Below are 26,483 nucleotides of genomic sequence, written 5' to 3'. Positions count from 1 at the left end.
TCTATGTATAGTATCATGTCATCTGCAAACAGTGACAGTTTTACTTCTTCTCCAATTTGTATTCCTTTTATTTCTTTTTCTTCTCTAATTGCCGAGGCTAGGAGTTCCAAAACTATGTTGAATAGTAGCGGTGAGAGTGGACATCCTTGTCTTTTTCCTGATCTTAGAGGAAATGCTTTCAGTTTTTCACCATTGAGAATGATGTTTGGTGTGGGTTTGTCATATATGACCTTTATTATGTTGAGGTAGGTTCCCTCTGTGCCCACTTTCTGGAGAGTTTTTATCATAAATGGATGTTGAATTTTGTCAAAAGCTTTTTCTGCATCTATTGATGATCATATGGTTTTTTTCTTCAGTTTGTTAATATGGTGTATCACATTGATTGATTTGCATATATTGAAGAATCCTTGCATCCCTGGGATAAATCCCACTTGATCATGGTGTATGATCCTTTTAATGTGTTGCTGGATTCTGTTTGCTAGTATTTTGTTGAGGATTTTTGCATGTATGTTCATCAGTGATACTGGTCTGTAATTTTCTTTTTTTGTAGTATCTTTGTCTGTTTTGGTATCAGGGTGATGGTGGCCTCATAGAATGAGTTTGGGAGTGTTCCTTCCTCTGCAAGTTTTTGGAAGAGTTTGAGAAGGATGGGTGTTAGCTCTTCTCTAAATGTTTGATAGAATTCACCTGTGAAGCCATCTGGTCCTGGACTTCTGTTTGTTGGAAGATTTTTAATCACAGTTTCGATTTCATTACTTGTGATTGGTCTGTTGATATTTTCTCTTTCTTTCTGGTTCAGTCTTGGAAGGTTATACCTTTCTAAGAATTTGTCCATTTCTTCCAGGTTCTCCATTTTATTGGCATAGAGTTGCTTGTAGTAGTCTCTTAGGATGCTTTGTATTTCTGCGGTGTCCATTGTAATTTCTCCTTTTTTATTACTAATTTTATTGATTTGAGTCCTCTCTTTTTCTTGATGAGTCTGGCTAATGGTTTTTCAGTTTTGTTTATCTTCTCAAACAACCAACTTTTAGTTTTATTGATCTTTGCTATTGTTTTCTTTGTTTCTGTTTCTTTTATTTCTGTTCTTTATGATTTCTTTCCTTCTAGTAACTTTGGGTTTTGTTTGTTCTTTCTCTAGTTCCTGTAGGTGTAAAGTTAGATTGTTTGAGATGTTTGTTGTTTCCTGAGGTAGGATTTTATTGCTGTAAACTTCCCTCTTAAGCTTCCCTCGTCGTGTTTTCATTGTCATTTGTCTCTAGGTATGTTTTGATTTCCTCTTTGATATCTTCGGTGATCTCTTCGTTATTTAGTAACGTATTGTTTAGCCTCCATGTGTTTGTGTTTTTTATGTTTTTTCCCCTGTAACTGATTTCTAATCTCATAGTGTTGTGGTCAGAGAAGATGCTTGATACGATTTCAGTTTTCTTAAATTTATTGAGGCTTGATTTGTGACCGAAGATGTAATCTATCCTCAATGATGTTCCGTGCACACTTGAGAAAAAAGTGTAATCTGCTGTTTTTGGATGGAATGTCCTATAAATATCAATTAAATCTCTCTGGTCTATTGTGTCATTTAAAGCTTCTGTTTCCTTATTAATTTTCTGTTTGGATGATCTGTAAGTGAGGTGTTAAAGTCCCCCACTATTACTGCGTTACTGTCGATTTCCTCTTTTATAGCTGTTAGCAGTTGCCTTATGTGTTGAGGTGCTCCTGTGTTGGGTGCATATAGATTTATAATAATTATATCTTCTTCTTGGATTGATCCCTTGATCATTATGTAGTGTCCTTCCTTGTCTCTTGTAACATTCTTTATTTTAAAGTCTATTTTGTCTGATATGAGTATTGCTACTCCAGGTTTCTTTTGATTTCCATTTGCATGGAATATCTTTTTCCATCCCCTCACTTTTAGTCTGTATGTGTCCCTAGGTCTCAAGTGGGTCTCTTGTAGAGAGCATATATGTGGGTCTTGTTTTTGTATCCATTCAGCGAGCCTTTGTCTTTTGGTTGGAGTATTTAATCCATTCACATTTAAGGTAATTATCGATACGTATGTTCCTTTTACCATTTTCTTAATTGTTTTGGGTTTGTTTTTGTAGGTCTTTTTCCTCTCTTGTGTTTCCCACTTAGAGAAGTTCCTTTAGCATTTGTTGTAGAGCTTGTTTGGTGGTGCTGAATTCTTTTAGCTTTTGCTTGTCTGTAAAGCTTTTGATTTCTCCTTCGAATCTGAATGAGTACCTTGCTGGGTAGAGTCATCTTGGTTGTAGGTTTTTCCCTTTCATCACTTCAAGTATATTATGCCACTCCCTTCTGGCTTGTAGAGTCTCTGCTGAGAAATCAGCTGTTAACCTTATGGGCGTTCCCTTGTACATTATTTGTTGTTTTGGCCTTGCTGCTTTCAATAATTTTTCTTTGTCTTTAAGTTTTGCCAATTTGATTACTGTGTGTCTTGACATGTTTCTCCTTGGGTTTATCCTGTATGGGACTCTCTGTGCTTCCTGGACTTGGGTGGCTATTTCCTTTCCCATGTTAGGGAAGTTTTCGACTATAATCTCTTCAAATATTTTCTCGGGTCCTTTCTCTCTCTCTTCTCCTTCTGGGACCCCTGTAATGCGAATGTTGTTGCGTTTAATGTTGTCCCAGAGGTCTCTTAGGCTGTCTTCATTTCTTTTCATTCTTTTTTTTTAATTCTGTTCCGTAGCAGTGAATTCCACCATTCTGTCTTGCAGGTCACTTCTGTGTACTTCTGCCTCAGTTATTCTGCTATTGATTCGTTCTAATATATTTTTCATTTCAGTTATAGTATTGTTCATCTCTGTTTGTTTGTTCTTTAATTCTTCTAGGTCTTTGTTAAACATTTCTTGCATGTTCTTGATCTTTGCCTCCATTCTTTTTCCGAGGTCCTGGATCATCTTCACCATCATTATTCTGAATTCTTTTTCTGGAAGGTTGCCTATCTCCACTTCATTTAGTTGTTTTTCTGGGATTTTATCTTGTTCCTTCATCTGGTACATAGCCCTCTGCCTTTTCATCTTGTCTATCTTTCTGTGAATGTGGTTTTTGTTCCACAGGCTGCAGGATTGTAGTTCTTCTTGCTTCTGTTGGCTGCCCTCTGGTGGATGAGACTGTCTAAGAGGCTTGTGCAAGTTTCCTGATGGGAGGGACTGGTGGTGGGTAGAGCTGGCTGTTGCTCTGGTGGGCAGAGCTCAGTAAAACTTTAATCTGCTTGTCTGCTGCTGGGTTTGGCTGGGTACCCTCCCTGTTGGTTGTTTGGCCTGAGGCGACCCAACACTGGAGCCTGTCGGGTTATTTGGTGGGGCTAATGGTGGACTCTGGGAGGACTCACACCAAGGAGTACTTCCCAGAACTTCTGCTGCCAGTGTCCTTGTCCCCACGGTGAGCACAGCCCCCCACCCCTGCCTCTGCAGGAGACCCTCCAACACTAGCAGGTAGGTCTGGTTCAGTCTCCTATGGGGTCACTGCTCCTTCCCCTGGGTCCTGATGCGCACACTGCTTTATGTGTGCCTTCCAAGAGTGGAGTCTCTCTTTTACCCCAGTCCTGTCAAAGTTCTGCAGTCAAATCCCACTAGCCTTCAAAGTCTGATTCTCTAGGAACTCCTCCTCCTGTTGCTGGACTCCGAGTTTGGAAAGCCTGACGTGGGGCTCAGAGCCTTCACTCCGGTGGGTGGACGTCTGTGGTCTAAGTGTTCTCCAGTTTGTGAGTCACCCACCCAGCGGTGATGGGATTTGATTTTATTGTGATTGTGCCCCTCCTACCGGCTCATTGTGGCTTCTCCTTTGTCTTTGCACGTGAGGTATCTTTTTTGGTGAGTTCCAGTGTCTTCCTGTTGATGACTGTTCAGCAGTTAGTTGTGATTCCAGTGCTCTCGCACGAGGGAGTGAGAGCATGTCCTTCTAGTCTGCCATCTTGAACCAATCCCCAAATTTTTTATTTCATAATGATAAATCAAGTTTAGTAGGTTGTATGTTTCTAAGAATTTACCTGTATCTTTTAGATTCTGTAATTTGTAGGCATTATTGTTCATAGTACTTCCTTATCTTCCTTAAAAAACTTTCTTTGATATCAGTTGCAATCGTTTCTCTTTCATATCTGTTCTTAATTATTTGAATCTTTTTTCTTTTTTTCTTAGTGTAGCTAAGGGTTTTCTCATTCAGTTTTTTCAAAACACCAACTGTTGGTTTGTTCATTTTTATATTTTTCTAGTTTCTATTTTATCTCTGGTCTAATCTTTCTTTTTTTTTAATATGTTAATTTATTAATTTTTGGCTGCATTGGGTCTTCGTTGTTGGGTGTTCGTTGCGGAGTGCAGGCTTCTCATTGTGGTGGCTTTTCTTGTTGCAGAGCTTGGGCTTTAGGCATGCAGGCTTCAGTAGTTGTGGCATGCAGGCTCAGTAGTTGTGGCACACAGGCTTAGTTGCTCTGCCCAGACTAGGTCTCGAACCTGTGTCCCCTGCATTGGCAGGCGGATTCTTAACCATTGCCCCACCAGGGAAGTCCCTGGTTTCATTTTTCTTATTTACCTCTTTCATTCTGCTAAACTTGGGTTTAGTTTGTTTTTGTTTTTCTACTTCCTAGAGATGTAAAAATAAATTTCTGATTTGAGATCTTTTTTTTTTTACTGTAAGCATTTAGCAGTTTTGAATTTCCTTTTAGTACAGCCTTCATTGTGTGTTATAACTTTTGGTAGGTTGTATTTTCCTTTTCATCCATATATTTAAAAATCCCCTTGTGATTTCTTTTTAGACCCATTAGTGGTTTAAGAGTGAGTTGTTTAATTTCCGCATTTGGGGAAATTTTCTTTTTTTTCTTCTGCTGTTTATTTCATTGTTGTTTACTTTTATGATATCAGTCTCTTAAAATTGTTAAGATTTGTGTTTTGGCCAAACATGTGGTCTCTCATGGAGAATGCTTTATGTGTGCTGGAGACGCATGTGTTTTCTGCTGTTGGGTCATGTGATGTGTTACGTCTAATAACCAGTAAGGTCTGTAGTTTCCTTATTGATCTTTTTGGTTCCATCCGTAGGTTCAGCTGGGGCATTGAAGTCTCATAGTATTCCTGTGCTGCTATTTCTCTCTTCCTTTCCTTTAATGTTTGCTTCATTTTTCTGAGATAGCTAATGTTAGATGTATATATATTTTTACTTGATACTTCTTTTTGGTAAGTTGACCCATTTATCATTATATAATGTTTTTTTGTCTCATGTCACTTGTTTTTCTTCAGTTTATTTTGTCTGATATAATGTATTCTCTCCTGCTTTCTTTAGGATGGAATATATTTTTCCATCCTTTCACCTTTCTGTGTCCTTATATTTGTGAACACTAGCAGTTCCAAGTCTCTCACAGTGTGTCCCTTGCCCTCTGTTTTCCCCCGTTACTTACTCTAGTGGTCCCTGCTTAGGCACACTGTACAGTGGTGAAAGGCAGGTGCCCTGGCCAGCCCCCTTCACTCCACTGTAACTCCAGAGGGAATGCAGCAAGTGTTTCCTTCTGTTCATGACGTTTCTTGAAATGTTCTTGTTTAATCAGAATTTATTTTTTTCCATATCCTTTTTTTCTTGATGTTTAATTGTCCAGGAAGTTTTTAACTTTACTATTATGATATATTTTTTCATAACCTGTGGAAATAATGTATAATAGTAAATTTTCTAATTTCTAATCAATGTTTTATTGGTGGCAAAAACTAAGAAATTCTTTGGCTTTTGTTAGTGCCTAGCTATGTAAATTTAAATGGATAAAATTGTATTTATATTTTTGAGCATGGTTATCTTATTGAGATTTGAGTTCAAGTATTCTATTTTTTTTAAATGTTCATACCATTTTTTTTTAGTATCCTACTACAGAATCACGTTGACAAACTAAATTGAGTACAGTGGATACATTTTCATTGTCTGAAAGATGCTGAAATACATGTGAATAAAACGATGATAAAAAATTGTCCAAAAATCTGTCAAGAGATTTTTCTCTCATTTCAGTTATTTTTTATAGATATGTATGTGCATGAGTGCATGGATGTGCAAGTCTGTGGTTTAGAAAAAAGACATCATGATTTTAAAACTATATATCTTTTTTCAGTTGAAATTGTCTTCAGTATATTCCATTGCCTGGAATTTTTCTATGCAATCCTGTTAATGGTTTAAGTAGTAGTAAGATTACTAACAATTTATGTGTATGTGCTGTGTGTCCACATCTGTAATGACCTTTCATGCCATTCACCTTGGACTTCTTTCAAGTTTTCTCAGGGAACCCTCTGTCAATGTACTTCTAATGCTTTCTGTATTACTTAACTATTTGATTCTTAAGCTTCAGTTGCTGAGCACAGCCCTCGGAGTTCAAGTGTTTGCTGTAACATTTCTTACCTTCTTGATCTGAGTCGTTTCTCAGTGTGTCTGTGACAGTTTTTGTCCTCTGTAAGATGGGGACAGATCTTCCTTTAATGAGCTGTTATGTTGATAACAAGGTCTTGCCTGTAAAAGTACTTACTTAGAGTAATGTTTAGAGTAACATTACTGTAACTTAGAGCAATAGGAAGTGTTCAAACACTTTTAGTCGTTGTTGTTATCATCATCATAGTTGAAGATTTTGACCTTTCATTAAAAGCACTGCGAACTTTGTCATCTCATCTGTATACTGAATCTCACTCAGTGTGTAGAACGTAATACCTAACACTTCTGCATAAACAACATGGTGTTGAGTGTTACTTACAGGCGTTTCATAGATTTTTCGACAGTGACAAAAAATCATATTAATTGGAGAACCTCATAAGGTCTTATGAAAAAGTATAAGAAATTAAGATTAGAGATACATAATTTTTCCAAATACCGCTAAATGGATCTGGTAGAACACATACTTTAATTGAATCAGTCCTTACCCCTTCCTCGTCTTTTCCACTTGTATGAAGATGAGAACTCTTCATGGCCCATTGGTGAAATGTGGTTTCATTTCAGGAACGGTTGACCTTTGAGGATGTGGCCATCGAATTCACTGAGGAGGAGTGGGAATGCCTGGACCCTGCTCAGAGGGCCTTGTACAGGGACGTGATGGTGGAGACCTACAGGAACCTGATCTCCCTGGGTGAGGATAACTTCCCTTCAGAGCTGGGATCTGCCCTTGGGTATCTTTGCATTTTCCCTTGTGTGCCTCTTGGGAGGCCCTGATAATCTTTGAAAGCCCTGTTGACTCACATCACGTGGCATCATGAGTTTAAACTGACCCTTTCTTCAGATGCTCTGCACGTTTCATGTTACATCAGGGGTTGTCCCAGAGCTTAATTACGTACAAAGCTCAATGGCAAACTTTAAAAAATACTAAATTTCCTATTTTCTGCCTTTTGGCTTTTGACTCAGTTTTTGCAGGAAGAGAGCTTGATGTCTGCATATTACACCGTTCCCTGTGTAGAAGGGAGGCGGTGGATGAATTTGTGAAATACTTTTCCTGACCCATCTGTAATGTCCTCACCCCTCAGCTGAACAAAGAACTGGGATTTTAGGAAAACCACAGCACTTCACATTTCTTTGTCCTGATAAACCAGAATTTCTGTTTCTTTTTTAAAAAAATTTTTGGCCACACCTTCTGGCTTGTGGGATCTCAGTTCCCTGAGTAGGGATTGAACCCGTGCCCTCTGCATTGGAAGCATGGAGTCTTAACCGGTGGGCTGCCAGGGAAGTCCCAGAATTTCTTTTTCTGATCTGAATATTACCTCCACATTGGAGCAAGAGAAAGAGCCGTGGACAGTGGGGAGAAATGTGAAAAATAGCCAAGAATACATTGTGTGGGAGTCAAAAGTGTAAACAAAGATGGGTATCTCAGAAGCGCTGTTTTTTTTGTTTAGGGGTGTGTGGGACAGGCGGGTGGATTGGATCTTCTGTGATTGTTACTTAGGAAAAGTGTAAGGACAGTGGGCAGAGAGATGCTCCTTTTGATCCCAAATCCTACAAGGGGTGCCTATGTGAATCTTTCAGGCTCTTAGCTTGGCATCTGTGGGTCGAGTACATGGTCCCATCTCAAGATCCTGTAATGTCTGACCCTTACGCATTGTATTCTTTTTACTCTTGTACTGCTCTGTCTAGTCTGGGAATGTCGACGGTTCCTAATTTTACCTTCTGCTTACTTTGTATGATTTTGCCTCTTAAATTTCTTTGAAGTATGTTCCTAAGGTCTGAAATTTTACCTGGTTTCCTTGTTGTGATAATCCACCTGTGTTTATCTGGCAACCTCTTGTGGAGTCTCTATGGAGAGTGTTTACTGGGTAACAGAAAATTTTGACAGAGACACTATTCCTCGTATGTTGTAATATTTTCTTGCTCTGTACAAAATCACCACTCGAAGCTACTCAGTAGAGTGGTCAGCATGTTCTAGGATATGAGATAGAAAGTATCAAGAGTCTGACTGATAAGTCTTACCGGGTTTTTTTCCGGCTTTGGGGACTGTCACAAAAGCCTGTCTCAAGGGCACTGTGACCGTGTTATTCATGTGTCTCAATGACCATACATTTTAGCCTCTTTAAATTGGTATAGGAATTTATCCCAGGACAACTTTGTCAAAACTCACATTCTCATATCTGTGAGGCTGTTGGCTAAAGTGGTGTTGATGCCACATTTTTCATTGCCTGTGCCATTGTTCATTCTACCCCAACAGCGAATTTTGAAGCGTCTTAATGAGAGCTTATGAAGTGGAGGGATACCTTCAGTGATGAACGATAATGTGTTTATAACACTGGTACTTTCATTTTGTACATTTCTATGCATTATAAATGATTTTTTATTTTATCATTAGGTTCAAATTTCCATGGTACTCTTGGGGTTTTTGTTTTATGTTTGCAATGCGTGGGATGGTTGATTGGGGATGGGTACCTGTGGTGGAATTTGTTATCAGTCCCTCTTAGAATCTTTATATATTCTTCATACTCATCTATTATCAGATATGTGATTTAGAAATGTTTTCTCTTCTACTGTTGGTTGTCTTTTCACTGTGCTTTAATGCACAGTAGTTTATATTTTTGATATAGTCCAATTTATCTGTTTTTGTTTTGTAGCCTGTGCTTTTGGTGTTATACCTGATAAATCATTTGTGGGTCCAATGTCAAGAAACTTTTTCTGTATGTTTACTTCTAGGAGTTTTATATACTTGGGAGTTAGGTTTAGGTCTTTGAACCATTTTGAGTTAATTTTTGTCTGTAGCGTAAGATAATGGTCTAAGTAAATACTTTTGTTAGTAGGTATCCAGTTTTGGCAACACCTTTTTAAAAAAATTTATTTTCAATTAATTAACTTTTTTTGGCTGCGTTGGGTCTTGCTGTGCATAGGCTTTCTCTACTTGTGGTGAGCAGGGTCTACTCTTTGTTACGTTGCACAGACTTTTCGTCGTGGTGGCTTCTCTTGTTGTGGAGCACCAGCTCTAGGCACGTGGGCTCAGTAGTTGCAGCACATGTGCTTAGTAGTTGTGGCACCCGGAGTTCAGTAGTTGTGCCACATGGGCTCAGTAGTTGTGGCTTGTGGGCTCTAGAGTGGAGGCCCAGTAGTTGTGGCACATGGGCTTAGTTGCTCCATGGCATGTGGGATCTTCCCGGACCAGGGCTCGAACTCATGTCCCCTGCATTGACAGGTGGATTCTTTTTTTTTTTTTTTTTTTTTTTAGTATGCGGGCCTCTCACTGCTGCGGCCTCTCCCATTGCGGAGCACAGGCTCCGGACGCGCAGGCTCAGCGGCCATGGCTCACGGGCCCAGCCGCTCCACGGCACGCGGGATCCTCCCGGACCGGGGCACGAACCCGCGTCCCCTGCATCGGCAGGCGGACTCCCAACCACTGCGCCACCAGGGAAGCCCCGACAGGTGGATTCTTAACCACTGCGCCACCAGGGAAGTCCTGTCAATACCTTTTGTTCCACTGACTGCATTCTCCCATTAAGTGGTCTTTACACCTTTTTGAAACATCGTTTAAACATCTACACAAGAGGTTTTTTTTTTTTAAAGTATAGTTAATTTATAATGTGTTAATTTCAGGTGTATAGCAATTTACAAGATATTTAATATAGTTACCTGAGCTATACAGTAGGTCCTTGTTGTTGATCTATTTTATATATAGTAGTTTGTATATGTTCATCCCAGACTCCTAATTTATCTCTCTCCTCGCCCCCCCCCACCCCCCAGCATCCTGCACTTTCCCCTTTGGTAACCGTAAGTTTGTTTTCTATGTCTGTGAGTCTATTTCTGTTTTGTATATAAGTTCATTTATATCACTTTTTTAGGTTCCACGTATAAGTAATATCATATATGTCTTTCTTTGACTTCACAGGTCCATCCATGTTGCTGCAAAAGGCATTATTTCATTGTTTTTTATGAATGAGTAATATTCCATTGTATATATGTGCCACATCTTCTTTATCCCTTCATCTGTCAATGAAAATTTAGGTTGCTTCCATGTCCTGGCTAGTGTAAATAGTGTTGCTATAAACATTGGGGTGCATATATCTTTTCAAATTAGAGTTTTCATCTTTTCCGGATATATGCCCAGGATTGGAATTGCTTGTTCATGTGGTAACTTTATTTTTAGTTCTTTAAGGAACCTCCATACTGTTCTCCAAAGTGGCTACAGCAGTTTACATTCCTTCCAACAGTGTAGGAGTGTTCTGTTTTCTCCACACCCTCTCAAGCATTTACTGTTTGTAGACTTTTTTTTTGGCCACGCTGGATCTTAGTTGTGGCACGCAGAATATTTAGTTGGGGCATGCGGACTTCTTAGTTGCTGTATGACTCTCAGTTGCGACATGCGTATGGGATCTAGTTCCCCGACCAGGGATTGAACCTGGGCCCCCTGCATTGGCAGCGTGGAGCCTTACCGCCTGGACCACCAGGGAAGTCCCCTATTTGTAGACTTTTTGATGGTGGTCATTCTGACCAGCGTGAGGTGATAGCATTTTGTGGTTTTGATTTGCATTTACGTAATAATTAGTGACGTTGAGCATCTTTTCATGTGGCTGTTGGCCATCTTTATGTCTTCTTTGGAGAAATATCTATTTAGGTCTTCTGCTAATTTTTTGATTGGGTTGTATGTTTTTTTTGATATTAAGCTATATGAATTTTGTATATTTTGGAAATTAATCCCTTTTTGGTAGCATCATTTGCAAATATACTCTTCTAGTTCATAGGTTGTATTTTTGTACTTTTTATGGTTTCCTTTGCTTTGCAGTAGCTTTTAAGTTTAATTAGGTCCCATTTGTTTATTTTTGCTTTTATTTCCGTGTCTGTAGGAGACAGATCAAAAAAAATATTGCTGTGATTTATATCAAAGAGTGTTCTGCCTTTGTTTTCCTCTAGGAGTTTTATAGTATCTGGTCTTACATTTAGCTGTTTAATCCATTTTGAGTTTATTTTTGTATGTGGTGTTAGAGAATGTTCTAGTTTCATTGTTTTCCATGTAGCTGTCCAGTTATCCCAGCACCACTTACTAAAAAGACTGTCTTTTCTCCATTGTATATTCTTTCCTTCTTTGTCATAGAATAATTGACTATAAGTGAGTGGGTTTATTTCTGGGCTTTCTATTCTGTTCCATTGATCTGTGTTTCTGTTTTTTGCCAGTACCATACCGTCTTGATGACTGTAGGTTTGTAGTATTGTCTGAAGTCAGGGAGTGTGATTCCTCCAGCTCCATTCTTCTTTCTCGAGATTGTTTTAGATATTCGGTGTCTTTTGTGTTTTCATACAAATTTAAAAAATGTTTTGTTCTCGTTCTGTGAAAAATGCCATTGTTAATTTGATAAGGATTGCATTGAATATGTAGATTGCCTTGGGTAATATGGTAATTTTAACAATGTTGCTTATTCCAATCCAAAATATGGTATATATTTTCATCTGTTTGTGTCATCTTTGATATCTTTCATCAGCATCATATAGGTTTTTTTTTGTTTTTTTTTGTGGTACGTGGGCCTCACACCGCTGTGGCCTCTCCCACTGTGGAGCACAAGCTCCGGACGCGCAGGCCCAGCGGCCATGGCTCACGGGCCCAGCCGCTCTGCAGCATGTGGGATCCTCCCAGACCGGGGCACGAACCCACGTCCCCTGCATCGGCAGGCGGACTCTCAACCACTGCGCCACCAGGGAAGCCCAGCATCATATAGTTTTACAAGTACAGTTATTTTGCTTCCTTAGGTAGGTTTATTCCTCGGAATGTTATTTTTTGTGATTAGATGGTAAATGGGATTGTTTCCTTAATTTCACTTTCTGATATTTCATTGTTAGTATATAGAAATGCAACAGGTTTTTGTATATTTATTTTTTATATTTATCCAGCAACTTTACCCTGTTCATTGATGAGGTCTAGTAGTTATCTGGTGGCATCTTCAGGATTTTCTACGTGTAGCATCATGTCATCTGCATACAGTGATAGTTTTACTTCTTTTCCTATCTGGATTCCTTTTATTTCTTTTTGTTTTCTGATTGCAGTGGCTAGGACTTCCAAATGTATGTTGAATAAAAGTGGTGAGAGTGGACATCCTTGTCTTGTTCCTGATCTTAGAGGAAATGCTTTCACCTTTTCATTGTTGAGTATGATGTTAGTTGTGTGTTTGTTATATATGGTCTTTATTATGTTGAAGTAGGTTCCATCTGTGCTTAATTTCTGAAGCGTTTTTATCATAAATCAGTGCTGAATTTTGTGAGAGGCTTTTTCTGCAACTACTGAGATGATCATATGGTTTTTAGTCTTCAATTTGTTAATGTGGTGTATCATATTAATTGACTTGCAGATATTGAAAATCTTGCATCCCTGGAATAAATCCCACTTGATCATGGTTTATGATTCTTTTAATGTATTGTTGGATTCTGTTTGCTAGTATTTTGTTGTGGGTTTTTGCATATATGTGATATTGACTTGTAATTTTCTTTTTTTGGAATATCTTTTTCTGGCTTTGGTGTCAGGGTTATTATGACCTCACAGAATGAGTTCATTGGAAATGTTCCTTCCTCTCCAAAAGTATTTTTTGTAATAGTTTCAGAAGAATGAGTGTTAGCTCTTGTCTGAATATTAGAATGGGAGAATTCACCTGTGAAGCCATCTGGTCCTGGACCTTTGTTTCTTGGAAGATTTTTAATCACAGTTTCAATTTCAGTACTTGTGATTGGTCTGTTCCTATTTTCTATTTCTTTGTGGTTCATTCTTAGGAGATATACCTTTCTAACCCATTTCTTCTAGGTTGTCCATTTTATTGGAGTATAGTTTCTTGGAGAAGTCTCTCTTGATTCTTTGTATTTCTGTGGTGTCCATTGTAACGTATCCGTTTTGATTTCTGATTTTATTGATTTGGGCCCTCTCCCTTTGTTATTAATGACTCTGGCTAAATGTTTTTCAATATTCTTTTTTTTTTTTATTGGGGTATAGTGGTTTTACAATGTGTTTGTTTCTACTGTACAGCTAAGTGAAGTAGAGTTCCCTGTGCTGTACATCAGGTTCTCATTAGTTATCTATTTTACACATATTAGTATAAAATAGCATGTTAAAAGATACTTTCTTCTTTTCCAATATAAGCATCTAAAGCAGCAAATTTCCCTGTAATTACCATTTCACTTATTAGGTTTTTTTAAATTAATTTTTATTGGGGTATAGTTGCTTTACAATGTTGTGTTAGTTTCTACTGTACAGCAAAGTGAATCAACTCTACGTATACATATATCCTCTCTTTTTCGGATTTCCTTCCCATTTAGGTCACCACAGAGCATTGAGTAGAGTTCCCTGTGCTATACAGTAGGTTCTCATTAGTTATCTATTTTATACATAGTATCAATAGTGTATATATGACAATCCCAATCTCCCAATTCATCCCACCCGACCCTGCCCCTTGGTATCCATACGTTTGTTCTCTACGTCTTTGTCTCTATTTCTGCCTTGCAAACAGGTTGATCTGTATCATTTTTCTAGATTCCACCTATATGCGTTAATATACGATGTTTGTTTTTCTCTGACTTACTTCACTCTGTATGACAGTGTCTAGGCCAACCACATCTCTACAAATGACCCAATTTCATTCTTTTTATGGCTGAGTAATATTCCACTGTGTATATGTACTACATTTTCTTTATCTGTTGGTCTGTCGATAGGCATTTAGGTTGCTTCCAGGACCTGGCTATTCTAAATAGTGCTGCAATGAACATTGAGGTGAATGTGTCTTTGAGTTATGGTTTTCTCTGGGTATATGCCCAGTAGTGGGATTGCTGGCTCTTATGGTAATTCTATTTTTAGTTTTTTAAGGAACCTCCATACTGTTCTCCATAGTGGCTGTATCAGTTTACATTCCCACCAACAGTGTGAGAGGGTTCCCTTGTCTCCACACCCTCTCTAGCATTTATTGTTTGTAAATTTTTTTATGATGGCCATTCTGACTTGTGTGAGCTGATGCCTCATTGTAGTCTTGATTTGCATTTCTCTAATAATTAGTGATGTTGAGCATGTTTTCATGTGCCCCTTGGCCCTCTGTATGTCTTTTTTGGAGAAATGTCTGTTTAGGTCTTCTGCCCATATTTTGATTGGGTTGTTTGTTTTTTTGATATTGAGCTGCATGAACTATTTGTATATTTTGGAGAGTAATCTTTGGTCCATTAATTCGTTTGTAATTATTTTCTCCCATTCTGAGGGTTGTCTTTTTGTCTTGTTTATGGTTTCCTTTGTTGTGCTGAAGCTTTTAAGTTTAATTAGGTCGAATTTATTTATTTTTATTTCCATTACTCTAGAAGGTTGGTCAGAAAAGATCTTGCTGTGTTTGATGTCAAAGAGTGTTCTCTCTCTGTTTTCCTCTTAAGAGTTTTATAGTATGTGGCCTTACATTTAGGTCTTTAATCCATTTTGAGTTTATTTTTGTTTATGTTGTTAGGGAGTTTTCTAATTTCATTCTTCTACATGTAACTGTCCAGTTTTCCCAGCACCACTTATTGAAAGTATTGTCAACATTGTATATTCTTGCCTCTGTTGTAGATTAATTGGCCATATGTACATGGGTTTATTTTGGGGCTCTCTATTCTGTTTCATAGATGTATGTGTCTGCTTTTGGGCAAGTACCACACTGTTCTGATCCCTGTGACTTTGTAGTATAGTCTGAAGTCAGGGAGCCTGATTCCTCCAGCTCTGGTTTTTTTCCCTCAAGATTGCTTTGGCTACTTGGGGTCTTTTGTGTTTCTATATAGATTATAAGATTTTTTTTGTTCTAGTTCTGTGAAAAATGCCATTGGTAATTTGATAAGAATTGCATTGAATCTGTAGATTGCTTTGGGTAGTATAGTCATTTTCACAGTGTTGATTCTTCAAATCCAAGACCATGGTATATCTCTCCATCTGTTTGTGTCGTCTTAGATTTCTCTCATCAGTGTTTTATAGTTTTCTGAATACAGGTCTTTTACCTCCTTGGGTAGGTTTATTCCTAGGTATTTTATTCTTTTTTTGTTGCAGTGGTGAATGGTATTGTTTCCTTAATTTCTCTTTCTGGTCTTTAGTTGTTCATGTGTAGGAGTGCAAGAGATTTCTGTGCATTAATTTTGTATCCTGCAACTTTACCAAATTCATTGATTAGCTCTAGTAGTTTTCTGGTGGCATCTTCAGGATTTTCTACGTATAGTGTCATCTCATCTGCAAACAATTTTACTTCTTCTTTTCCAATTTTATATTCCTTTTGTTTCTTTTTCTTTTCTGATTTCTGTGGCTAGGACTTCCAAAACTGTATTGAATAGTAGTTATGAGAGTGGACCTCCTTGTCTTGTTCCTGATCTTCGAGGAAATGCTTTCAGTTTTTCAACATTGAGAATGATGTTAGCTGTGTGTCATACATGGCCTTTATTATGTTGAGGTAGGTTCCATCTGTGCCCACTTTCTGGAGAGTTTTTATCATAAATGGGTGTGGAATTTTGTTAAAAGCTTTTTCTGCATCTATTCAAATGATCATATGGTTTTCATTCAGTTTGTTAATATGGTGTATCACATTGGTTGATTTGCGTATATTGAAGAATCCTTGCATCTCTGGGGTAAATCCCACTTGATTGTGGTGTATGACTCTTTTAATGTGTTGTTGGATTCTGTTTGCTAGTAGTTTGTTGAGGATTTTTGTGTCTATATTCATCAGTAATATTGGTCTGTAATTTTCTTTTTTCGGGATATCTTTGTTTGGTTTGAGTATTGGTGATGGTGGCCTCACAGAATGAGTTTGGAAGAGTTCCTTCCTCTTCAGTTTTTTGGAAGAGTTTGAGGATGGATGTTAGCTCTTCTCTAAGTGTTTGGTAGAATTCACCTGTGAAGCCATCTGGTCCTGGACTTTTGTTCTGGAAGATTTTTAATCACAGTATCAATTTCATTACTTGTGATTGGTCTGTTCATATTCTTTGTTTCTTCCTGGTTCAGTCTTAGAAGGTTATACCTTTTTAAGAATTTGTCCATTTCTTCCAGGTTGTCCATTTTATTGGCCTGTAGTTGCTTATAGTAGTCTCTTATGATCCTTTGTATTTCTGCAGTGTTCTTTGTAACTTTTCCTTTTTCATTTCTAATTTTGATTTGAGTCCTCTCCCTCTTTCTTGATGAGCCTGGCTAAAGGTTCATCAATTTTGTTTATCTTCTCAAAGAACTAGCTTTTAGTTTTATTGATCTTTGCTATTGTTTCTGTTTCATTTATTTCTGCTTTTATCTTTATGATTGATTTCTACTAACTGGGTTTTTTTTGTTCATCTTTCTCTAGTTCCTTTAGCTGTTTAGATTGTTTATTTGAGATTTTTCTTGTTTCTTCAGGTAGGATTGTATTGCTGTAAACTTCCTTCTTAGAACTGGTTTTGCTGCATCCCATATGTTTTGGATCCTCGTGTTTTCATTGTTATTTGTCTCTAGGTATTTTTTGATTTTCTCTTTGATTTCTTTACTGATCTCTTGGTTATTTAGTAGTGTAGTGTTTAGCCTTCATGTGTTACATATTTTTTACAGTTCTTTTCCCCTGTAATTGATTTCTAATCTCATAGAGTTGTGGTTGGAAAAGATGCTTGATATGATTTCAGTTTTCTTAAATTTACCAGGGCTTGATTTGTTACCCAAGATGTGATCTCTCCTGGAGAATGTTCCATATGCACTTGAGAAGAAAGTGTATCCTTCTGCTTTCAGGTGGAATGTTCTATAAATATCAATTAAATCTATCCTGTCTATTGTGCCATTTAAAGCTTGTGTTTCCTTGTTTATTTTCTTTCTGGATGATCTGTCCATTGGTGTAAGTGGGGTGTTAAAGTTCCCCACTATTGTGTTACTATCGATTTTCCCTTTTGTGGCTGTTAGCATTTGCCTTATGTATTGAGGTGCTCTTATGTTGGGTGCATAAATATTTACAATTGTATGTTTCCTTGCATTGATCCCTTGATCTTTATGTAGTGTCCTTCCTTATCTCTTGTAACAGTCTTTATTTTAAAGTCTATTTTATCTGATATCAGTATTGTTACTCCAGCTTTCTTTTGATTCCCGTTTGTATGGAACATCTTTTTCCATCCCCTCACTTTCAGTCTGTATGTGTCCCTAGGTTTGAAGTGGATGTTTTGTAGACAGCATATATACAGGTTTTGTTTTGTATCCATTCAGCCAGTCTGTCTTTTGGTTGGAGCATTTAACCCGTTCACATTTAGGGTAATTATTGATATGTATGTTCCTATTACCATTTTCTTAATTGTTTTGGGTTTGTTTTTGTAGGTCTTTTTCTTCTTTTGTGTTTCCTGCTTAGAGAAGTTCCTTTAGCATTTTCTGTAGAGCTGGTTTGGTGATGCTGAATTCTCTTAGCCTTTGCTTATCTGTAAAGCGTTTGATTTCTCCGTGGAATCTGAATGAGATCCTTGCTGGGTAGGATAATCTTGGTTGTAGGTGTTTCCCTTTCATCACTTTAAATAAATCCTGCCACTCCCTTCTGGCCTGCAGTTTCTGCTGAAAGATCATCTGGTAATCTTATGGGGATTCCCTTGTATGTTATTTGTTGCTTTTCCCTTGTTGCTTTTAATAGTTTTTCTTTGTATTTAATTTTTGATAGTTTGATTAATATGTGTTTTGGCGTGTTTCTTCTTTGGTTTATTCTGTATGGGACTCTCTGCACTTCCTGGACTTGATTGGCTATTTCCTTTCCCATGTTTAGGGAAGTTTTCGCCTATAATCTCTTCAAATATTTTCTCAGACTCTTCCTCTTTCTCTTCTTCTCCTGGGACACCTGTAATTCGAACGTTGTCCCCGAGGTCTCTGAGACTGTCCTCAGTTCTTTTCATTCTTTTTTCTTTATTCTGCTCCATGGCAGTTATTTCCACCATTCTATCTTCCAGGTCACTTATCCATTCTTCTGCCTCAGTTATTCTGTTGTTGATTCCTACTAGAGTTTTTTTTTTTTTTTTTTTTTGGTACGTGGGCCTCTCACTGTTGTGGCCTCTCCCGTTGCGGAGCACAGGCTCCAGATGCGCAGGCTCAGCGGCCATGGCTCACGAGCCTAGCCGCTCCGCGGCATGTGGGATCTTCCCAGACCGGGGCACGAACCCGTGTCCCCTGCATGAGCAGGCGGACTCTCAACCACTGTGCCACCAGGGAAGCCCCCTACTAGAGTATTTTTAATTGCACTTGTTGTGTTGCTCATCACTGTTGGTTTGTTCTTCTATGTCCTTGTTAAACATTTCTTGTGTTTTATTCTATTTCTGAGATTTTATTATTTTTTTATATAAATTTATTTATTTGTTAGTTTTGGCTGTGTTGGGTCTTTGTTGCTGTGCGTGGGCTTTCTCTAGTTTCAGTGAGTGGGGGCTACTCTTCGTTGTGGTGCGCGGGCTTCTCACTGTGGTGGCTTCTTTTGTTGCAGAGCATGGGCTCTAGAGCACGTGGGCTTCAGTAGATGCAGCGCATGGGCTCAGTAGTTGTGGATCGTGGGCTCTAGAGCACAGGCTCAGTAGTTGTGGCGCACGGACTCAGTTGCTCTGCGATATGTGGGATCCTCTGGGACCAGGGCTTGAACCCATGTCCCCTGCATTGACAGGCGGACTCCCAACCACTTGCGCCACCAGGGAAGCCCTATTGCTGAGATTTTAGATCATCTTTACTATGATTACTCTGAATTCTTTTTCAGGTAGACTGCCTATATTCTCTTCATTTGTTTGGTCTTGTGGGTTTTTACCTTGCTCCTTCATCTGCAGCATATTCCTTTGTCTTCTCATTTTGTTTAATTTACTGTGTTTGGGGTCTCCTATCCGCAGGCTGCAGGGTCGTAGTTCCTCTTACTTCTGGTGTCTGCCCGCAGTGGGTGAGGTTGGTCCAGTGGCTTGTGTAGGCTCCCTGGTGGGGGGACTGGTGTCTCCGTTCTGGTGGGTGCTGCTGGATCTTGTCCCTCTGATGGGCAGGGCCACGTCCGGTGGCTCTTTTTGTGGTGTTTCTGAGCTTAGTATGACTTTAGGCAGCCTGTCTGCTGATGGGTGGGGCTGTGTTCCTGTCTTGCTAGTTATTTGGCATGAGGCCTCCAGCACCGGAGCTTGCTTGCCGTTGGGTGGAGCCAGGTCTTGGTGTTGAGATGGAGTCCTGTGGAAGAGCTCTTGCCAATTAATATTCCCTGAGGCTGAGAGTTCTCTGGTCGTCCAGCGTCCTGGACTAGGCTCTCCCACCTCAGAGGCTCAGGCCCAACCCCTGTTCAGAGCACCAAGAGTCTGCAACTGCACGGTGTGGAAGAAAAGGAAAAAAAGAAAGAAGGAAAACAGACACACACAAAGAAACACACAAATGAAAACAAACAAAAAAGAAAACGAACAAACAAAACCCCAAAGACAAAAAAAAACCGCATGAGAGAGAGATAACAAAAAAGAAGAGAGCAACCAAACAAACGAACCCCAAAATGAAAACAAACACTAAAAACTAAACTACCCAAACTAAAAGCGAATCAAAAGCAGAAATCGAACTCTCGGTAGGTCTCTGCACCTGCTGTGGGCACTGTGGGGCCAGCTTATGCTCTGACCTGACCCAACTCGTACGAGTACTTGCCCCAGAGTCCACAGCCTCAATTGTGGAAACACTTGTTGTCTATTCAGATATTGCACAGATGGGGGGTTTACCAAGCCGATTGCGGGATGTAATCTGCTGCTCCTGTGGCTGCATGGAGAAATTTCCCTTTCTCTTCTTTGGTTGCACTGCCCCAAGAGTTCAGCTTTAGTCTTGGCTTTGCCTCTGCATTTTGGCCACCCTCAGGAGTCTCGTCCCCACCCAGGCAAGGGGGAGTGAAAGCAGTGGCTGGTTAGGGCTCACTTGCTCACCCAGGCCAGGGAGCGGGAAGGACACAGCATTCACAGTTGGGATGTGCGGGGAGTGCCTTTGGCAGCAGAGACCAGTGGGAATTTTTAACAGCCTGTGGGAATTTTTAACAGCCTGAGGTGTGCTGTTCGCCCTCCCCAGGAAGTTGGTCCCAGATCGCTGGACCGTTGGCAGTGGCGGGCTGCACTGGCTCCCGGGAAGGTGTGGGCAGTGACCTGGGCTTGCTCACGGGACCTGCGGTGGCAGCAGTAGCCGTCACGCCCACCTCTGGGGTCCAAGATAGCAGGCACAGCTCTCACCAGGCCCTAGAGCTTGTGTAGGCTGTGCCCTGCTGTCTGTGAGTGCGTGGAGAAAGAGGCTCCTAGGGCGGGTGTGCCCCTCTCCTCGTGCACGCTGCAACAATGGTCCCTTGTCTATCTGGCAGGCCCAGGTTGCTTTCCGGACTCCATCAGGCTGTCTTCTCACAGCTAACCCCCAATCCTCTCTCCCTGGGGTCTGACCTCTGAAGCCCGAGCCCCAGCACCCAGCCCCCACTCGCCCCGGCAGGCAGGCAAGCATCTCAGGCTGGGGAGTGCTGGTTGACACTGATCCTCTGTGCGGGATTCCCTCTGCTTTGCTCTCCGCACCCCTGTTGCTGCGTTCTCCTCTGAGGCTCCAAAGCTCCCCCTTGTCTCTGCCAGTGAGGGGGCTTCCTAGTGTGCAGAAACATTTCCTCCTTCACAGTGCCCTCGCAGAGGCATGAGTCCTGTCCTGTTGCCTTTGTCTCTTTTTTTTTTTTCCTTTTTTCTTTTGCCTTACCCAGTTACGTGGAGATTTTTTTGCCTTTTTTGGAAGTCTGAGGTCTTCTGCCAGTGTTGTGTAGTTGTTCCACATGTAGATGTGTTTTTGATGTATCTGTGGGGAGGAAGGTGATCTCCACATCTTATTCCTCTGCCATTTTCTGAGACTTCTCTATCAATGTTCTTTATCTTTTCAAAGAACTAGGTTTTAGTTTCATAGATCTTTTCTTTTTTTTTTTTTTGGTCTCTATTTCATTTATTTCTGCTCTGATCTTTATATCTCTCTTTGGGGTTTTGTTCTTTTTCTAGTTCCTTTAGGCATAAAATTAGGTTGTTTATTTGAGGTTGTTTGAGATTGTTCTTGAATCCTAAGTTTAGCTTGTTTTGCTATAAACTTCACTCTTAGAACTGTTTTTACTGTGTCCCATAGGTTTTGGGTCATACTGTTTTCATTTTCTTTTGTCGCTAGGGTTTTCTTTTTTTAATTTCCTCTTTGATTTCTTCAGTGATCCACTGGTTGTGTAGTAGCATATTCTTTAGCTTCCACATCTTTGTGTTTTTTGCAGCTTTTTTGGTTTTTGGTTTTGTGGGTTTTTTTTTTTTTTAGTTGATTTCTAGCTTCATAGCATTGTGGTCGGAAAAGATGCTTGATATGATTCCAGTTTTCTTACATTTACCGAGGATTGCTTTGTGATCCAGCATGTGGTCTGTCTTGTAGAATGCCCCATGTGCACTTGAAAAGAATGTGTATTCTGCTGCTTTCAGGTGGAATGCTCTATAAATATCAATTAAGTCCATCTGCTCTAATGTGTCAGTTAAGGCCTGTGTTTCCTGATGGATTTTCTGTCTGGATGATCTGCCCATTGATATAAGTGGGTGTTAAAGTCCCCCACTATTATTGTGTTGCTGTCCATTTCTCCTTTTATGTCTGTTAACATTTGCCTTATATATTGAGGTGCTCCTTAGTTGGGGTGGATGTATATTTGGAATTGTTATGTCTTTGGGGATTGATCCTGTGATCATTTTCTCGTGGCCTTGTCTCTTTTAACAGTCTTTTTTCTTTTTCAGGTCTGTTTTGTCTGATATAAGTGTTGCTTCTCAAGCTTCTTTTTTATTTCCAGTTGCATGGAATACTTTTTACCATCCCTTCACTTTCAGTCTGTATGTCTCTGCATCTGAAGTGAGTCTCTTGCAGGCAGCATATGTACAGGTCCTATGTTTGTATCCATTCATCCAGTCTGTATCTTTTGGTTGCAGCATTTAGTTCATTTACATTTAAGATAATTATTGATATGTATGTTTCTATTGCCATTTCATTAATTGTTTTGGATTTGTTTTTGTAGGTCTTTTTGTCCCCCTTTCTTCTTTTGTTCTCTTTTCTTGTGGTTTGATGAGTATCATTAGTGTTATGGTTGGATTTCTTTTTCTTTTTTATATGTATATGTATTAGAGATTTTTGTTTCTCAGTTACCATGAGGTTTTTGTATGCTAGTACGTATGTTTATGTGCTTGTTTGAAGTTGCTAATCTCAAATGCGTTTTAGATACCCTGCATTTGTAGTCTCCTCTCTGCATGATTACTGTTTTTGATATTATATTTTACATCCAGTTGTTTTGTATATCCCTTAACTGCTCATTGTGGATACAGATGGTTTTACTACTTTTGTTTTTTAACCTACCTACTAGCTTTGTGTGTGGATGATTTTCTGCCTTTATTAGATGTTTGCCTTTACCAGTGAGCTTTTCCATTTTGTGATCTTCTTGTTTGTAGTCAAGAAAGTCTTGTTGTGGTCTTTTCCCACTAGAGAAGTTCTTTTAGCATTTGTTGTAAATTTGGTTTGGTGGTGTTGAATTCTTTTAGCTTTTTCTAGTCTATGAATCTTTTGATTTCTCCATCAATCTGAAGGAGAACTTTGCTGGTTTGACTACTCTTGGTTGCAGGTTTTTCTCTTTCATCACTTTAAGCATATTGTGCCAGTGCCTTCTGGCTTGCAGAGTTTCTGATGAAAAATCATGTGATAGTCTTATGGCAGTTCTCTTGTGTGTTTTTTATTGCTTTCCCTTGTTGCTTGTAATTTTCTGTCTTTAATTTTTGTTGTTTTAATCAGAATGTCTCTCGGTGTTTCCTTTCCCAGGTTAGAGAAGTTTTCAGCTATTATCTCTTCAAATATTTTCTCAGGCCCTTTCTCTCTTCTCCTTCTGGGAACCCTGTATTGTGAATATTAGCATACTTGCTCTTGTCCCAGAGGTCTCTGAAACTGATCTCATTTCTTTTTATTCTTTTCTTTTTTTCTCTTTGGTGGCAGTGATTTCCCCTACTCTGTTTTCCAGCTCACTAGGCCATTATTCTGCCTCATTTCGTCTATTATTAATTCCTCATATTTTTCATTTCATTTATTGTATTCTCCAATTCTGTTTCATTGTTATTTAGAATTTCTAAGTCTTTGTTAAAAACTTCTCATTTCTCACGCTGTGCATCCATTCTCCTACCAAATTCTTTGATCATCTTTACGATTATTCCTCTGAACTCTTTCTTGAATAGCTTGCCTGTCTCCACGACACTTGGTTCTTCTTCTGGGCTTCTATTTTGTTCCTTTATCTGAAACATATTCCTCTGTCGCCTCATTTTGTCTAAACTGCCATTTGTATTTTATGTATGTGGTAGGTTAGTTACATTTCTCAACCTTGGAGAAGTGGCCCTCTGTAGGAGACGTCCTATGCATTCAGGCAGTGCACTCCCCTTTCGTCACCTATGGACCAGGGGCTATCTGGTCCTCAGGTAGTATGTGGCCTGCGTTTGCAGATTTGGTCTATAGGCTGCAGAGACTATAGTTTTCTTGCTTCTAGTGTCTGCCCCCGGTGAGTGAAGCTGGTCTAGAGGCTTGTGCAGACTTCCTTGTGGGAGGGGCAAGTGCCTGCTCTCTGGTAGGTGGTGCTGGGTCTTTGCCTCTGGTGGGTAGGGCCCACTGGTGTCTAGGGGCATGGGAAGTAGCTGGGGGCTCAGGAAGTCTTTAGACAGCCTGCCTGCTAATGGGTGGGACTGTGCCCCCGCCCAGTGTGTTGTTTGGTCTGAGGTGAGGAGTCACAGCACTGGAGCCTGCAGGGTTTTGGATGGGGCCAGGTCTTGGTGCCAAGATGTCAGCCTCCAGGAGAGCTCATGCAGATGAATGTTCCCTGGTATGTCCACCACCAGTGTCTATGTCTCCTGACCATGCTACAGTTGCCTCCTGCCTCCCCGGAGATCCTCTAAGGCCAGCAAGTGGCTCTGGTCCATGCTCCTATGATATTACTGCTTTTGCCCTTTGTCCCAGTGCATGTGAGATTCTTTTGTGCGCCCTTTAAGAGTGAAGTCTCAATTTCCCCCAATCCTGTGGAGCTGCAGTCAAGTCCCGCTGGCCTTCTAAGCCAAATGCTCTGAGGACTCTGCTTCCTGGGGCTGGACTCCTGGGCTGAGCTGCCTTATGTGGAGCTCAGAACTCTCACTCCTGTGGGAGAACCTCTGTAATATAATTATTCTCCTGTTTGTGGGCTGCCCACCCAGGGGGCATGCGATTTGATTATATGGCCAATCTGCCCCTCCTTCTGTCCAGTTGTGGTTCCTTCATTAGCTGTTGAAGATCTTTTCTGGTAGGTTCTAGTTCAGTGGTTGCTCTTCAGTCAGTTGTGATTTTGGTGTGCTTGTGAAAGGAGGGGAACTTAGGGTCCTTCTCTGCCATCTTAGCTGCTATCCCTCAAGAGTTTTTTTTTGGAAGTCTTCTGTTCTATTCCAGCAGTCTGTCTGTATGCCAGTACCACACTGTTTTGATTAGTGTATCTGTGGGATAAGTTTTCAAATAAAGAAGTGTGATACAACAGGTTTGTTCTTTTCAAGATTGTTTTTGCTATTTGTTTTCTCCTGAGACTCCATATGAATCACAGGATGGATTTATCTGTTTCTTCAGGAAAACACTACTGGGATTTCACTAGGGAATGATTTGAATATAATGATCACTTTGGGTAGTATTGACATCATGACAATATTGACTTCCAATCCATGAATTTGGGATGTCTTTGCATTTATTTTTGTCTTTTCTAAAATTTTCAGCAGTCTTTAGTTTGCAATATACATATCTTTACCTTCTTGTATAATGTTGCATCTGACTTTTTTTTTTTTTGATTTTCTTGTAACTGGAATATTTTTCTCATTTTCTTTTTTGGTTGTTCATTTTTAATGTTTATGAACCCAACTGAATTTTGCATGTTGATTTTATATCTTGTCATTTTTTTAGAGCTCTAAAAATTTTAGCAGGTTTTTTCTGCAGAATATTCACAGTTTTCTACATATTAGATCATGTCAGTTCTGTAGAGATGATTTCACTCCCTTTTGCTATTGGGATATCTGTTACCCAGTTTTCTGCCTCTGTGTTCTTCCTGGGACTTCCAGTAATAGGCTTTTAGAAATATTGAGAGCAGGTATCCTTGTCTTGTTCCTGATCTTAAAGGAAGAGCTTTCATTCTTTCACCATTGAGTATGATGATAGCTTTGTGTAACTGCTCCATTGCAGGATATTTTTCAGCATAGTCTTCTCCCTTTTCCTGATAAAGAACATACATCACACATGATGTTGAATACAAATTCATATGCCCGTTCCTCATTGGAGTTAGAAGCAGAGAAATGTGTATTAGTTGAGGAGGTGCCAACCAGAAACTTGGGAGACCTGGCCTTGCCTCAAATCCATCTTCCTGGCTGGCCAGGGTGTAAGATTTTTAAAGGGTAAGGGAGAGAGGGGAGGAGAGTGTCTGTAATCCCAGCTTTCCTATAAGATCTCAGCTGCAGACTTTTGAGAATCAAGTTGTGGCTTCCTTTCTGATTATTCTGTATGTTTCTGCAAAACAGTTCCTAAATCAGAGTCTTGTGATCCCTTAACTTCCTTCTAGGAGACAGGAAAAGCAATAGTTCAGGCATTTTATTATTTACTTAGAGCCAAATGTGGCTGGTTAAGAATTTCAGTTCTCAGTGGACCCTCTGGTGTCATCAATTTTTAAGTCCTCTTGGGGTAACTGGTTGAAGCCACAGTTTGGGTTCATAAATCAAGGTACCAACTTAAGCTACCAATCATGGAAGTGATTAAATTGGACTTGCTTTTCCTTTGTTTCTGTATTCTCTCAATCCCCTAATTAGTAACTGCTTGAATCTGACTTTCTGAACTCAGGAATGGTCTAGGAGACTAAAGCCTTTTTTTTTTTTTTTACAAACAGGAAATGGGAGACTCAGAAAGGCTTTTGTAACCAGGAAGGCCCTGCAGATTCCTGTTCAGTTTCAGTCCCCCCTTTTCTTTGGTACTCCTCAATCTTGAGATGAACATGTGTGGAAGAAGAAACAATAAAATTTTCGATAGGTTAATCAGACTTAGCAGGAAAACTCAGATTTAAGGCAACTTAACTTTT

The 26,483-nt window shown here is 39.6% G+C and overlaps 2 protein-coding genes and 1 long non-coding RNA gene across 5 annotated transcripts in view; 2 read left to right on the top strand and 1 right to left on the bottom strand.

The window, feature by feature from the left end:
• LOC117199139 (zinc finger protein 677-like) overlaps positions 1 to 26,483 on the top strand; it is a 545,188-nt gene that overhangs the window by 42,789 nt on the left and 475,916 nt on the right. The gene's annotated exons all lie outside the window — the stretch shown is intronic.
• Positions 1 to 26,483, bottom strand: part of LOC101279864 (zinc finger protein 160-like) — a 325,017-nt gene that overhangs the window by 199,769 nt on the left and 98,765 nt on the right. The window lies entirely within an intron of this gene.
• LOC117199145 (uncharacterized) overlaps positions 1 to 26,483 on the top strand; it is an 87,317-nt gene that overhangs the window by 12,643 nt on the left and 48,191 nt on the right. The window contains exon 4 of the long non-coding RNA XR_007474344.1: positions 6,964 to 7,090. This is a non-coding gene — a long non-coding RNA (uncharacterized LOC117199145). The remainder of the gene's footprint in view (positions 1 to 6,963; positions 7,091 to 26,483) is intronic.

This window comes from Orcinus orca, chromosome 20, assembly GCF_937001465.1.
Source record: "Orcinus orca chromosome 20, mOrcOrc1.1, whole genome shotgun sequence".
Lineage (NCBI taxonomy): Eukaryota > Metazoa > Chordata > Mammalia > Artiodactyla > Delphinidae > Orcinus > Orcinus orca.
Note: the sequence above shows the minus strand (reverse complement) of the source record. Positions and strands in the feature narration are given on the sequence as shown.